Source organism: Pleurodeles waltl, chromosome 11, assembly GCF_031143425.1.
Source record: "Pleurodeles waltl isolate 20211129_DDA chromosome 11, aPleWal1.hap1.20221129, whole genome shotgun sequence".
NCBI lineage: Eukaryota > Metazoa > Chordata > Amphibia > Caudata > Salamandridae > Pleurodeles > Pleurodeles waltl.
The window spans coordinates 740,311,953-740,327,736 of record NC_090450.1 but is presented as its reverse complement, the minus strand read 5'-3'; the positions used below and the strand labels follow the sequence as shown (position 1 = coordinate 740,327,736).

Below are 15,784 nucleotides of genomic sequence, written 5' to 3'. Positions count from 1 at the left end.
AGAGCAAGTAATTCTCGTTCCAATACAGAATCATTTTGTTCAGCCTCTGTCAGTATGTGGGATAAATAAAAGACAGGATGTTCCCAGCATCATCATCTTGCTCTTGAAGAAATACAGCTCCTATAGCTCTCTCGGAAGCATCTGTAATCACTATGAATTTCTTGGTTGTATCCAGATGTCATAAAATAGAAGCATGGGTAAAGGCACATTTAGTTTTTGAAAGGCCGTTTCTGCATTTTCTGTCCAAACAAATCTCTTCTTAAGGTTTACTCCTTTGAAGGTCTGGGTGCTAAAACTTTGTTGATGGGCAAAGTCTTGTATGAATAGCCGATAGAAGCTGGAGAGACCTAGCACGCGTGGAGTTTCCTTAATAGGAGAGGGAGAGGGCCAGTCCAAAATGGCTTGTACCTTGTCTGGACCCATGGCTATTCCGGTTTGATTTGATGCGAAAACCAAGATACTGTACCTCTGTCTTGTTAAATTCACATTTCACGGGTTTTCAGTATAGCTGGTTCTGTCAGTCTTCCTAAAAAACCTGACGGACATGGTTAGTATGTTGTTCAGGAGCGCAAGAGTATACTAGAATGTCATCCAGATATATTACAACACTTTGATTCAATAGATCAGAGAACACAGAGTCCATGAATCATTGGACTATGGAGGGAGCGTTTGTTAAGACAAAAGCCATAACTTGGTATTCATAATGGCCCAATGGAGTACGGAAACCTGTTTTCCATTTGTCTCCTTTCTTGATACGTAAAAGATGATAGGCACCCCTCAGATCCAATTTTGTAAATCTCTTAGAACCTTGGACCGCTTCAAGTATATCCCTAATAAGGGGTAAGGGATATTGAGTCTTGATGGTTATCTTGTTCAATCCGCGAAAGTCAACACAGGTACGCAAATCTTTTGACTTCTTCTGAACAAAAAAAAGAAGAAGCCCCAGAAGGTGATATAAAGGGGCCGATCAAACCATTCTGTAAGTTATCATCTAGGTTTTCTCTAAGCACATTCTTTTCTTGCTCAGACAATGAATACATCAAGGGAATGGAGCAGTTATAAGCCTGATTGGGGGGGTAAAACAGGCTTTCTCGGCTTCTGAAATACATCAGAGTATTCTAGATAACAGCTTGGTACTCCCTGGATCACGTTACTAGCGATATTGTTCTTGTTTCCCAATTAATGTATGGATTGTGCAGAGTCAGCCAGAGAATACCCAATACCATGGTATGATTAGAAGATATCACATCAAAAGGTAATGTGTTCCTGATGTTTTCCAAATTGCAGACGAAGGGTAGGTGTGGTATCAGCCACTGGTCCCGAGGTTAGTGGGGAGCCACCAATCATGTGGACATGTTCTGGCATCTCTTTTGGAACACAAGGTATTCCTCTTTCTTCGGCCCAAGTCTCACCCAAATACATACCGCTTGCTCCACAATCCAATTACGCAAATACCTGTTCTTCTTGATTATGTGGACACTGCACGATAATTGACAGTATAAACAGAGCTGTGGTATTCACTTTAGAGAAACATTTAGAAGGTATTTCAACTCTTCCCTTCCCCCTCACAGGGGACGGGAGCTGGCGTTTCCCGTAGGTCTGGAAGGACGGATAGGACACATCCGAATCAAGTGACCAGCATTACCACAATAGAGACAAGGGCCCTTTAGTCGTCTGTTTTTTCTCTCTGTTTCAGATAAGTTCTGGAGCAACGCTGATTCCTTGGGCATTGCAATCTGTCACGATATGCATGTCTCTTACCGCTGTAGGCTGTAGAACTTGGAAGACCTGGTTTCTTACTGGTTCTGGATTGACCAAGATAAGGGCGACCCCTTCCAGTAGCCACAGTGCTGCTGACTAGAAAACGTGAAGGCAGACCGTACCCTCCAGAAGGAGTCCCAGGGCAAAAACCCAAAATATGGGAAAAACCTCTATCACAGGAACTCCTGAAAAAGAGGAAAAAAATAACATTGAGAAAAAGGCAATACAGAAGTCAATTCCTCAGGGAAAAAAAAATATAGGAAGAAGCAGGCATGGAAAACCAGACACCGGGGTGAGGATCACCACCAATTCGGAAGTGTTTACAACATAAGGAAAGAAAGAACTGCAGAGCTTACATACCATCAGACAAGAAGTGACAAACAGGAAGAATGCACAACACCATCTCGGATTGGGAAAGTCACACTGAAATGAAAAGGAAAAAAAGCCACAGTAGAAAAGGAAAGAAGCAATGCATGCTGGGAAAGAAACCACAGACAGAAGAGGTCAACATGGCCACCCAAGAAGACAGAAGATTTGAAGAAACAAGAAGAACAGAAGAAAAGAAGAAAGAACAAAGTGCATGTAAGAGTGGAAGGGAAGTCATGGAAGTTGCCAGGGGCCGCAGTGAGACCCGGAGCTCGAGTTGGCACTCCCAGACCACACTGCGGCTGCAAATGCAGAGCAAGGCCCAAAAAACAGGCAGCGGCAGGTCCGGCGTTCCAAAACGCGGACCGCCAACCTGACCGCGGTCCGCAAAGTGGACAGCACAGCGCTCCGTGGCGTCAGTTTGAGGAGATGCTGGCAAATGCCTGGTCTTTCAGAACTAGCTTCCTATTATCTTAAGCAATCCTGGGCTGCCAGTACTCACAAACTTTGCGTCCGCATAGAAATAGTGGGTTAGTTGGTGCTCTGAGCAGGGTGTGAATCCTATGGGCACAGATTTGCATTTGATCATCAACCTCATGTCGCAATTTGCGGACCTGGGTTTGGCTTATAGATCAATCAGTTTTCGACCAACCATTTCTGCAGGTAATCATCCTGTGGATGGTAAGTGAGTGGCTTGCTTTGCAGAAGCCTTTCCGACCAGTAAAATCAGCTACTCCGGCCTGATGGGTTAAATGGCTGCTGTCGAAGGCAGGTATAGATACATCATTGTTTGGTGCTTATGCCCCGAGAATAACAATGGACCCAAAGTCTTACTCTTTGGGTTCCCCATCTGGATGACATTATGGAAGCTGCCGAATTTTAAATTGTATTAAGGACACGGAGGCGAGGATTATCCCACCCACATTTATTGTATAATTTTTGTTCTTCATTGACTGAGTTATTGTTGATACGATAATGTAATTTTGGTAATATTACGTGTGATTTTCTTCTGCAGGTTCTGGTGGCAAACAAGGCTGATGAGGACAGGTCTGGCCGCAGTTTGGTTCCAATTTTAATTTTCTTGTATGAAGGACCAGTTTCGGCTCCGAGAATACTTCAGTGGGGTGATCCACATGGGTAAATGGCGTTCGGAGATGGCTACTGTTGACTATTTAGAATTGACAGTTATGACAACATTATAGTTACATTATGGACATGTTGCTGGCAAAGAGAGAAAGGACAATGGAGAAAACAGGTCTTATAGGCCTGAATTGGGTGAAAGGGAGACGATGTCATGGAGTGATTCATAGGAAATTAAGTTTTGAAGTTAATTTACTGTAATTTGATTGACTGCTGTGTTTTTTGCATTAATGTAAGAGAAGCATAATCTGCTCAATGGTGATCGTAATAGCTTTAAAATGTTATATTCATTCATTACCCTTTCATTTGTCTTCCCAGTCACAATCAAAACCATATGGGGTGGCCCGAGAATCAGTGCTTAAATTTGAGCCAGTGGTTTCCGGTGGTGGACACCACCACTTATTTTTTTAGGGCCGGCACTTATTGTTCTGCATCAGGCATTTACTGCAAGCAAAAGATGCATATGGGAAAGAAGGAGGGTGAGAAAAATGAAAAAGTGTCACAAAGGGAGAAAGCAGAAAGCTGCAAGAGTGAGCTGAAGGTGCAAGGGGAGGCTGTAAATGGATTGAGGAGGCCGGAGATGGGTGTAGGATTACGCTGCTCCAGTATTCTGTGCTTGCACATTTAATTGTCGCAACCGCGTATTTCAAATGAGAGCTTTGGGCACTGGCACGTTTTTATTTGTAAATTAAGCACTCCCGGAAATCGAGTTTAGTAAAACTACAAACCGAAGAGTTTCTTCATTGTTTACACCAATTTTATTCCCACATACATTTTAACCATTTTCCTTGCCCCTGCTATGTTTAGGTCTCCTTGACAGTGGAGATTTAGTAAGATGTTTTTTAAAATTAATGCAATAAAAGTTTTTTTCAAATCAAATCAGTGTTTTTCGCTGGTAGGCGCAAATTGGTGTAGCAGCTGGTCTCACGCCCCTCTTCCATCTGCTAAACTGGTTTGGGGGCAAAGATGGCATGGGGCCGGCTTGTTAACTGTAACAATCTTCTTGATGGCAGGGGAGGAGTAGGTCAATTTTCAGTGCTCAATGGGACTACAAGAGAGACACCGGGGTAAGCACTGTGGAGTTTCTAGGGTGTCCAAATCTCACAAGAAGATTCTTGATCACTACAAAACCCTCTTCAAACAAGAAGCTACTGCTTCTAGCAGGGTTGGGACATTCACGATGTAAAGCATGGAGCAGGCTAACAACTCTCAAAAAAGGCACTACTGGAAGACGATGATGTCCAGTAAGTCATTTTTTTGTCAAGATCAGACCTACAATGAATGCTTCACATAAATGGGAACATTTTAGAAGAAAGTGGAAGAATTAAATTTAAAAAAAGCATTCTATGCTTCGGAGATGTAAGCAAATTAGAAAGTAACAGCAGTTGTACACAATATTAGAAGGGCAGACGAAAGGCCTGAGCCTGAAGTGCTAAATGAAATCTTAGTTGATCCAGCATGAGAGAGTGAATAATGAAATCCACTCAGAGTTGGCACTTAGCCTGATTTCAATGTCAAAAGTGGACCTGAAGGACTGTGTAAATTTTAGTCAGTGGATGATATGAAATAGGCCTTACATTGGCCATCTAGACGAAAGGCGTATGGGTGAATATTTCTGTGCTTCCTGTCTCATGTCTGTTCTTGCAAGCTCTATACATTGCAGCTGTAGCTTACGGCGTGTGAAGGGAAGGCGTGGCACATTAAACGCTATGTAAAACAAGCATTTGCAATGCAACGGGCCTCGCATTTGCTCGAGTTAGAGCTATTAGCATTGTAAACTCCGAACCAGACTTTTCTTGCCACACAAATTGAAAGGAAAAAAAAAAAAACACACACACACACACACACACGGAGTGATTGCCCTATGTAAAATGGAGCGCGATCACACTGCATGGAAAATAAAAAGATAAAGTAGTCCGGAAACCTTGTATGTTTTCAGTAGTTGGCCGATGCGCTCAAGGAGGGCTAAACACCAGAAAAGGCATGACGTATTCATGCCTTTCACTAATGAAATAAGTGGATTTTAAAAGGCAGGTCCACGAACCAATGAAAGTGACAGGCGTGACCTGGGCGTGGTTAAAAGCCCAAAGAGAGAATACAACAGGGATGGAGCGCTTGTACGCTTGACCCTAAAAAATATGCTGATAGGCGTAGGAGGTTGCATAAGCGCTTCGTGTCTGCGGAGGTAGAGGTAATGTATCCAGAGGAAGATGAAAGTCACCAGCGAATCAGGGTTGGAGGTAAAGAGATTGTGCAAAGCCTTCTAGGCTACGGGGACATTTGATCCACAGCATGGTTAATTACTAGGTGAAGAAGGTTCAGTTTGGACAGAGAGAGGTGCTCGTTAGTGCCCTATGGATGAGGTGGATGCATTTCAATGTGTGCACCTCTCTATAGTGGGCGGTGGATAAACAGTAGCATGCTCAGTCTGACAATTCAGTGTGCACTGGCATCCAGGGAAAATGAAGAAGCAGGGTGCAAGGCCTTATAAAAGAAGTGGTGGAAGGGGAGAAGACTAACCAAGTTAGGTGGTATGCAATTGACATCATGGCACGTGACATCAAAGAAAGTGGTATTACAACCCATAACCTCACAGGAAGTGATGAAGTTACATCAGATCTTAAGACCTCACACATGTTTAAGAGGTCTATCATGAGTACATATGATCGCATTACAATATCTAAGTAATGAGATTTAGCGTCGGGCTGTGCCAAAAAAGCAACCCGGATGCAAAATCTGGAACTCAACTTATACATATATTTGTCAATGCTCTACCAAAGAAATTGAGAACAAGAATAAACGTGGCAGAAAATCTGTTCTGCTTAATTGGTTACACAGTCTGCATTTTAAAATATCTAATTGGGGTAAGGCAATTTCTGCAGATTTTTGTGTGGCCATCAAATCTCAGGGAATGTTAATAATGGGAAGATAACTCTGGAGGGTAAAATGAATCAATAATAGCATAGAGGGTTATTATGTCCCATGCAAGGCACATCACGTAACATGCAAATGACATTTTTATTTTATGTAGATAGGTAAGTGAGGTATTGCTTTCAACACAGAGATCCCTTTAGCACAGTGAGCTATGAAGGACATGACTCCTACACCTTTTAGCCCTACATATGCACCACATCCTGTACATAGATCATAATATGATTTATAGTCCATCTATACGTGTGATGTAAAGCACTCTGACACTGCATTGGGATGAGTAGCACTATAAAAATAATAAAAACAAACTAGAGGTATTTAAATTATTATTTGCATAAATACAGGGACAGACCAACAAATCCAACATTCTTTAGTGCATGCATATCTTATATTTACAGGGACTGAACAAAGTCAAAAGCATGCCTCTCTTAAGTACTTGTGAAATAACAACAAGCTCCATTGCATTTGCATCTAGATGTGTAGCTCCAGATAGGTCCCAGCCAGGGTGCTCCATTAAAAGGTTTGATGGCCCCTTAAACTTGACCTTTGTTTTGGGCCCCGCAGGAATTTAAAATAAAGTCCTGATGACGCCTACACGTTACAGCGCGGAAGAAAAGCATACAATGTGCAGGGGCTGCTAAATGTGTCCCGAGGTGAAGGATGAGTTCAGCATATTTCACTGGGGCCTAATGTATTTGCTGGGTAGGAGACGTCCACCATGTGGAAAGAGAAAATAGCCACTATCTACCCATGTGTACCGTGGTGTAATGAAACTTGAGGGCCTCCCACTGCAAAATACATGAAGGGTACACCCACGCAGGGCCGGCTGTAGTGCCTGCGTGGCCTGGTACAACAGTCATTTTTGACACTACCCCTTTCTCATGACCTGCTCCATGAATTCCCTCACTACAAGTTTCCAACAGTGCCCCTCACCTCTCCAAACCCCTCTCTGACAGATTTATTTTTCTTTTTTGAAGCCCTACTCATAGTTTACTCACAATTTTGTGGTCTGCATGGTCTACATTATTTGTAGCAGGCACATTGTCCATCTACCCTACTTTATGATGAGTAAAAACTGCCACTAGACAACATTCGGGTCTCTCACCAGCAGTAACGTTAATCACCAGAGTTATCTTCACATTTTTATTGTTGTCTGAAAACTGCTGAAACACAAGCAAGTTGTGTGCTTCTAAACACAGAAGATATTTTTTAAACACAACGCCCAAACCAAAGTCAGTGCGCCAGTCACACTGCCCTAAAGCCGGCCCTGCCGGTGAGGCCTGTGCATAGTGCCTTGGGGGTGGGGGAGGGGGCAGATGGGTCCTGGAGGTCAGGCCCCCCCCCCCCAATGCACCGCAGAGGCTACTGTTACGCCACTGCGCATCGCCCACCCAGAGCAAACACACTACAACATCACATAACACCTACTTGTGTGCACAAACCAGCACTGGAAAAGCCACATCATTGCCAGCCAAACTTTGCCAATGTTTGTAAATTAGTTTTTTTAATAATGTACAAGGGGCTTTGCTTTTTGTATGTAAATGCACATTGTGCATGAGCGGGATCCCTCTTACTCACAGAGAGGTACACTAATGGCAAAAGTGGACTGACGATGCACCATTTTGTATTCGGATATGGTTAGACCAAAAATGTGAATACCACACTGACAGGCTAATGGTTGAAGAATGCGGACCAAAAGCCCTTACATTACGGATGTAATGTTATTAAAATAATTAAAAATAATTTAAAAAAATAAATAAATAAAAAAATTAAACAAAAAAAAGGGTGTTGGCTAACTCCAGATCGGGGGAAAAAAAAAAAAAAACACACAACAACAAGACAGCCATCGTCAACATAATGCTTTGATAGCAGATGATTTCATAACTCAAGTACAGGAATTTAATGACAGGTCATATTTTTAAGCAGTGGTATTTCAGATCTCCAATGTAAACTGTGACCTAGCAGCAACAACAAAGCCGATAAAAAACAAACTCTGAATGTATTAAACAAATGTTCTTGTTAATTTATTCCCAGTTGGGACATCTGAAGGGCCCTGCTAATACTGCTAAAAATAATACGGCAGTATGTAGCCACTTCTGAGCAATCAGCATACGGTCCTTTTTTTCTTTTTACAGTGAGAGCAGAGACTACCCAACTACAGATGGGCATTATTTAGATTGGTTGTGTCTAATATAAACTATAAAGTTAGAAATATTGAAATTGGCTTAAGTTAGCCCACATTACTCATTTATGCATTAAGAAATGCTGAGCCACTGTCACTTCAGGTATATCAATATTAAATACCGTTGACCTGGCCCTTTTTGCAGGGTGTTCCCCAACCTTTTGCCGTCTTTCTCCTATTTTTTCCGACTTGTCAGTCTTGGCTTAGGACTCTGGGCACTTTACCACTGCTACCCAGAGCTAAAGCGCATGTGCTCTCTGACTAAAATGTGTTGGTGATTGGTTTCTCCATAATTGGCATATCTGATTTACTAGTGATTTTCTAGTGTAGTGCACCAGAAGTGCCAGGGCCTGTAAATGAAATGCAACTAGTGGGCCTGCAGCACTGATTGTGCCACCCACATGAGTAGCCCTGCAAACATGTCTCAGGTCTGCCATGGCAGTGTGCATGTGTGCAGTTTTAACTCTGCCATTTCGACTTGGCAAGTACACCCACTTGCCAGGCCCAAACCTTTCCTTTTACTACATGTCAGCCACCCCTAAAGTAGGTCCAAGACAGGGTGGAGTGTATTTAAAAGGTTGGACATGAACTGATGTACTTTATATGTCCTGTTAATGAAATACTGCTAAATTCGTTTTTCACTATTGCAAGGCCGGTCTCTCCCATAGGGTAACATAAGGATTGCCTTGAAATATCTTTTAGGTGTAATTTCCCATTAGGAACAGATGGAGATACGGAGTTTGGGCTCTCTGAACTCGCAATACAAAAATACATCATTTAATGAAGTTGGTTTTTGAATTCTAGGTTTGAAAATTACACTTTTAGAAAGTGTGCCTTTTCTTGCTTAACCATTCTGTGCCTCTGCCTTTCTGTGGAATACATGTCTGGGTGAGGATGACAGTTGGGCTACTTCTGCATTCACTCTAAACAGTCACACAAAGGGAGGTGAGGTGTGCCCTGCATATCTTGATGGCTCGTCACCATGCTGATAGGTCTTCCTGAGCTAGAGTGGTGGGAGGAGCAGACACTTGCACATGAATAGGGCTGTGCCTTTTCTTACACAGTCTCCAATCCTCTGGAGTGTGTCTAGGGTAAGGCAGGGTCTTCGGCACTGCAGAGACTTCTCTTTGAAGTTTGCCTGCTTCAGAGACAGAAATAGGTAGAAGTAGTGGAGTCGTGGTTCCCACTGAGTGCAACGACCACGACCTCCAACACAGGCCGCTGCAGCATCTCCGAAGTACCGCCACAGCATAAGCCCTGAATGCCGTGTCACCAACATCTGGGACCCCCAACTCCGCCGCAGCACCTGTGGCCCCATTGTGTGTTCGATACATCGCAAATTTGACACCTCGCGACTTGACCTGCTGGATTTATCAACCCCGCCTTGTCGTAAGTAACCGAACCCTTGCCACTGCACGGGCAGTGCAGGGGCCCCCAGGGGCCCCACGACTCCCGTTCCCGCCAGCCTTTCCATGGTGGTCTCTACCGCCATGGACAGGCTGGCGGAAAGGGGACTCGTTGCGTAATCCCCTGCGATTTTTCAAGATATGCCCACCCAAATTATTATTATTATTTTTTTAATCAATTGATTCCGTTTTGTCTTCAGATGTTTTCATGGATTAAAAGAGGTTCAAACAAACAGACATTCAAAAAAGCCTGCAAATGACTATTGTTACTCAGTTCATTCCAGGCAAGGGTAGCTACCCCGTAACAGCGCATTTCTCATTTGCTTTGTTCAAAAGAGGTTTATAACTCAGCGTGCTTAACTTTGAGAGGTTGGTGGACAGCCGTTTCACAAGATCTAACTGGGAAGTTTGAAGGTTTAATACAAAATGCTTTTGCAATAGACAATTCTTCCCCCTTTAACTTAAGAACTTCCATGTCGGCTGAATTTATTTTAAAATTCAGATGCCTGGCCATATGCAAGGATACAATCCAACTCTTTCATAAACATGGCATAGTTTATGCCTAAGTAAAGCATATAATCAGCATCTAGCTCGATTTTAGTCAAGCGTGATTTTAGTTTGAAGATAATGTCCAGAAATATATGCCCCTCGTGTTAGGATTGTCACCGTTTAAAATAAAGACAGCTATCAAAAAGGGAGGGAAGAAGACACTCCTGGCATATCCTTCTAGTGATGGCAATCAAAACACCACTAGGATTGCCATGGTTTAAAAACAAAGGCAGCAACCAAAATGAAGGGAAGTGGATATCCCTTTATTATTCATCTAGTGATGTCATTCAAGCCACCACTGTTATAATTAGCTGTGCAGACACATCTTGATACAGATTACCTAACAATTTGGGGAACAAGCAGGGTAATCACATTTGTGCTAATACAAGTTAAATACATTTGTATTGAGTGGTCGAACACCTTATCAGTTGTCAAGCAGAACAAACTGAAGCCAAGCTAATCATCTCTTCTTGAACCATCTAATACTATTCAAGACCATCGTCTCCTGGTGCCTTGCCAGTGAATGAATAGGAGCAGTTGCCTCTATACAGTAAATTACAGTTCCTGCCATGCTTTGGATAGTTTCTGGTGTCCCAGCTTTGTGAAATAGATCTCTTCTAACCTGAAAGGATTTGTTTCAATTGTACTGGTTTTAATAAAACCTTTTAAAAAAATTATTTTATTCTGGACTCCCTTCTGCACCACGAAAGCATCAAAATCTACTGTAATATGAATGGTGCTTTCCAAAGTCTGGGGAGTGAAAGGTTTACGGGGTTTGCTCCCTTCTGCAAATATTTTCTGTTTATATGTCCAAAGTTTAACAAATTTAGAAACCTCTATGGTCTATTCCATTACAGTTTTGATTGAACCATGTTAAGCCTAAATTCTCTCACTGGGTCCAGTTAAACTGCTTTAGAACTATTTCAGTTTATGGGGAGAGAATCTGTCTGTACTTGTACTTTCTGCCTGTATCATCTGGATTTATAATTTCTATGAAAATAGGACTGATCTGTGCCCAGCTTACAAAGAGTGCACCATGCAGAGGTTGAACTCACTTGGGACGGGATATTCATATTCAATGAGAATATATAAAAAAGTAAAAAAATGCCGGTCAGTTACCCTGGATGAGAGGCAGGAGAATTTGAGAACCACAATGAGTCCTCTCCCTGCATGAATAGTATGGCTTTACTAATCCCCCCCTGAAGTTCTGGAAATTTCATACAGAATTAGAGGACATTTATTCACATTTTTGTGAGTGGCCAAAATTGTCATTTCATTCTATGGAAAACACCTACAATCATGGCTTTATGTGGGTAGGATATGTTCACCAAGCCATCCTAAGAAACGATCACATAAAAACTGATTTGAACAAATGATCCTGGACCCTTTCTGCTCAGTCCTAATCACAGCTGCAGTAGTTAACCAAAACAATTTAATTCTGTGCAGATCACAATCTGGATTCCCTACCTCTCACATTTTAAATAAAAAATGTGAAGCCCTTTCTCCGGTTGCTTGTCTAGTTACAGGTTCATCATCAGCACTCTTGTTGGATGTTGCTTTTTACCACTGTCTCAGAACTTTGTTACTCTTGTACTCCAACTGGATACCATAGTATGCACATACACTCCTGACTTCAAAAGGTCTTGGGTGAGACTTCAAGACTTACTTATCAGACTGTTGTAAGTTTGGAATTCAAGAAAATGAAACAATAATCCCATATCATATTTTTTTTTTTAAATATATCTGGAAATGTAGAGCAGTTTTTCTAAGACCAAGATGCAACCTCAAGCATCATTGTAGTTTTACATAAATACAGTACATGGTCTACAGCGCACTGCACTAAGCTGTTCAATGGACTAAAAAAAAAAAAAAAACTTTGCAATAACCTGCCAGTCCACCAGCCTCATCATTCAGCTTTAAAATAACTCACACAGTGGATAGGAGCTCTCTGCTCCAAACTAGTGTCTTCCCCTTGGAAAAAGCTAATCCTCAACAAGTACTGTCATAAAATAGCTGGTTAACAGCAAAACCAAAACTCGCAATGTAAAAGCTACTAATTGTGGTTTTAAATCTATATGTTAGCTATCCCCCTTTTACTTATATGTCCAGAGTCTAAACAAAATATATGCTTCTTCTCACAACAGGTCTTAACTAAACATTCTGCTCCCTCTCACTCCCCCAACAAAAAAAAACAAAAAATCCGTGGTGGTTCACAAGTCCACTCACTCGAACTACTAAAATCACCCCTCTGGAACTAAATCCAAGAGATATATCCCCTCTCTTTCTGCTTTCAAAGTTGACTTTAAGATTCATCTACTCAAGCTTGAAAGAGATGATAACCAATACTTACTAACTCACTCCTGCACTCCTATTAACTACGATATAAATATGCATATGTCTGAAATTGTCTAGCATGTCTACTGTTAACTTTGTCCAGCATGTATTCTGTCTGATTTAGCAAAAACATGCATTTAACATACAAAAACCTGTGAATTACCACTTAAACTGTATGTGACCTTTTTAGTAGGTCTTTCTGCTGCTGAGTAGATCGTTATTTGAAAAGGGAACACATTTTCATATAGTCCAAAAGATGTCTGGTTTATACACTATATTTCGCACAATGCGTGTGAACCCAGTCCCTTTTTGGTGTGTTGAGGGGCAAAGTCCCAAAAGACCTTCATCCTTGTCTTATCCAGCTTAGCACTTTGCTGGTCTGATGATGTCACAAACCCCCTAGGATGCCATGGGAAAGCCAGCACCCTGATGCCAGAAACCTTTTATTTTAGCTTTAGGTTGCCTGTTTTATTTTGTCCTGCCCCGGGGTACAAGATGCCTCCCCTTCCCAAATGTCGAGACAGGAAAGTGGTCCAGTTGTCTTCTTCTGCAAGAGGGGAAACAGTAGCAGAACAATCCAATCCAGGTTTGTTTGGAGGATGTTGCGCTTTGTTGATATTTGCCTTGTACCTTTTTTTTTCTTAGTCATACTATTGGTCCTAGTTTTTAATGTTCATCTATATCTTCGAGTTATATATTTAGCTCGTCAGCTCGTTTTCCAGCTTAGAGCTGCTCTTTCTCATCAACCACAGTGCCTGATCTCGTTACTGCTTCTAGTGTCTAGGAACGAGGACTTCTTGTAATGGGAATTGCGAGAGAGAGGGGTCTGCATAGTACCCTCATTATAAATATCTTCATTGGAGGCAGCATCATATGAAAGGTGGGTCCCAGGTCTGTATGTAAATTAATATAAGAACAAGCTACATTTTAGTCATGTTACTCTCCAAACTATTCAAATGAGCCAAATAACTAAAGTGTAACCATGCCTCGACACACAGTACGATGTTGAACATGGCGTGCCAGGCGCTTTATGGACTTGGTTAAACCAGTTCACTGTTGAACTTTGCCTCCATGTTCCTTCCCACCCTCTTCACTCCGGAACTCTTTTCTCAGTCATTTTAGGCATGATGTTTCAGCTACTGTCTGACTCTGGAACAACCTGCCCCTCGCGCAGGAAATTAGAGAGTTTTATTCAAGGCACTGAAGCTAAAACTCGTGGGCTAAATGAGTAGCATATTGCTTTGAACATTTACATTTGAGTGACAGTTCCACGGCCGTGATATCAGTGAGTGACCATACGCTCAAGATGCTTGTTCATTCTTTCAAGAACATATAGAACACATTGACTGAAGTAACTGAACACAGAGCACAGACAACGTAGGAAACTTCCTAGGACAAATGAACTCTGGCTTAAATATTATGGAGAGTGTGGGCTCCAAATAACCAAGCTGCTCGGACACTGAAAGCGGCCGCAAATAAGCAATCTCTTGCAGATTATTTTCATTAGGCCAAGATCAATAAATATCTTTAGAAAACGGTTTCAAATAACTATAGATCAGTACACATAATTTATATAGACTTTAAAATATTGGCAAAAGAACTGGCAGAATGACTAGTGAAAGTAACTGCATTACTTCGCCACAAATTCCTTCCCTGAAAGATCATAAAGATGGACATATTTTTGGTAACTCTTCTTCTTGATCATGGTTAGTATCTCTAAATTACTAAAAAGGTAGAATGTCTCTGCATATGTGGGAGGCCCATAAACACAACTTAAGATTTCTAAAATGTGTGTCAATTATTCAAATAAAACAGAAAATGTGCCCAAGTATGCAATATTATTATCTTAATTTATTAAATAGTAGATTTAGTATACACATAATACATGTGGAAGAACCTAACTCTAAAAAGAGTGAACCCGAAAAAAAAAAAAAAAAAAAAAAGTAGGAAAGATGCCCCCAAAAGAAACACCGCCCATAGAAAAACAAACAACTAGACAAAAACTAATTAATGAAAACAATCTTTCAAACCGCTACTATTCAGGCTTTTGCTCTTGGAAGAGCAGTGAAACCGCTGTAATTAACGTCAGTGAGAAGCCTACCAAGAGGTTGACAAGAATGAATCAGGCCTGCTAATCAGCATTCGACACAGTACACCACGATCTATTTATTACAAAACACAAATTGCCTCACCCTTTGGTACTGCTGAACCAGCGAAGAGTTGACCCAAGTCATAGCCACAGGTTAATCTAAAAATACATACCTGATGGATGAGCGAAATTGGCCAGCGTTGTCAGCCCCGCAGCAACCTACAAGTGGAAAGAGAAGAACACTGTCAAAGGAGAAAGACAGACTAGATCAGGAGGGCAACATAAAACGAGGGCAAGGAGAGGGAAAGATGCAGTCATACACGTCAACAGGAACCAGAATATAAGGAGAAAACTTCCACAGTGAGAGAACTGAATCCAGAGGGGGGTCGGGGGCGGGGGGAGAGGATGAACTCGAAGAGAAGGAACGAGGCACGGAAAAGCTCACCAGAGACGAGAGGCAGGCACCTCTGACTCCCCCCACCCCTCTTCTGGTCCCGGAACAGATTCAACTCAGGGGAGGGTGGTCACTAACTTAGGTGTTAACTGATGACAGCCTAACTGACCCAAAACAAAACTGTTTTTTGTTTGTTAAATAATCACTCAGACCCTGAACCACAGCAAAAAAATTAGCATGCACACCTCAAATAAGCTAGCCTCTCAGAGTACATATACGATGCCAGCTCTGCAGGGTTCAATCTGGATAACAAACCGATTCTGGAAACCCATTTATAATCAATGGCAAAAAAAAACAAAAACTCATCACTAGCGACACAAACCCATAAGGACATTTATTCCCAAAGAATTTCTCAAACCAGTTATACAAGAACTAGAGTTCAAAATTTATAATGTAATCTCCATCCTCACTGGCATCCCTGCCATCTGGACAGCCCTTCTTAAAGCCATCCTTCGTGGATCTGCAAGACTGATTCGAGGAAGTTTGAACGGATCACGGCAGCATTGAACCCCAATGATTACATCCCACGCACACTGGACATTCAGATCTGCCTGCATTCATTTAAAAAAAAA

General features: G+C 41.8%; 1 protein-coding gene across 6 annotated transcripts in view; it reads right to left on the bottom strand.

Annotated features, from left to right (window-relative positions):
- DUSP18 (dual specificity phosphatase 18) overlaps positions 1–15,784 on the bottom strand; it is a 102,808-nt gene that overhangs the window by 37,976 nt on the left and 49,048 nt on the right. For 5 of the 6 annotated variants that reach the window (XM_069214448.1, XM_069214450.1, XM_069214453.1 and 2 more), the window contains one exon: positions 14,932–14,977. The gene's annotated coding sequence lies outside the window, so the exon portion shown is untranslated. Of the gene's footprint in view, positions 1–1,761; positions 1,945–14,931; positions 14,978–15,784 lie in introns of those variants that run through there. The other variant, XM_069214454.1, reaches the window with a different exon arrangement.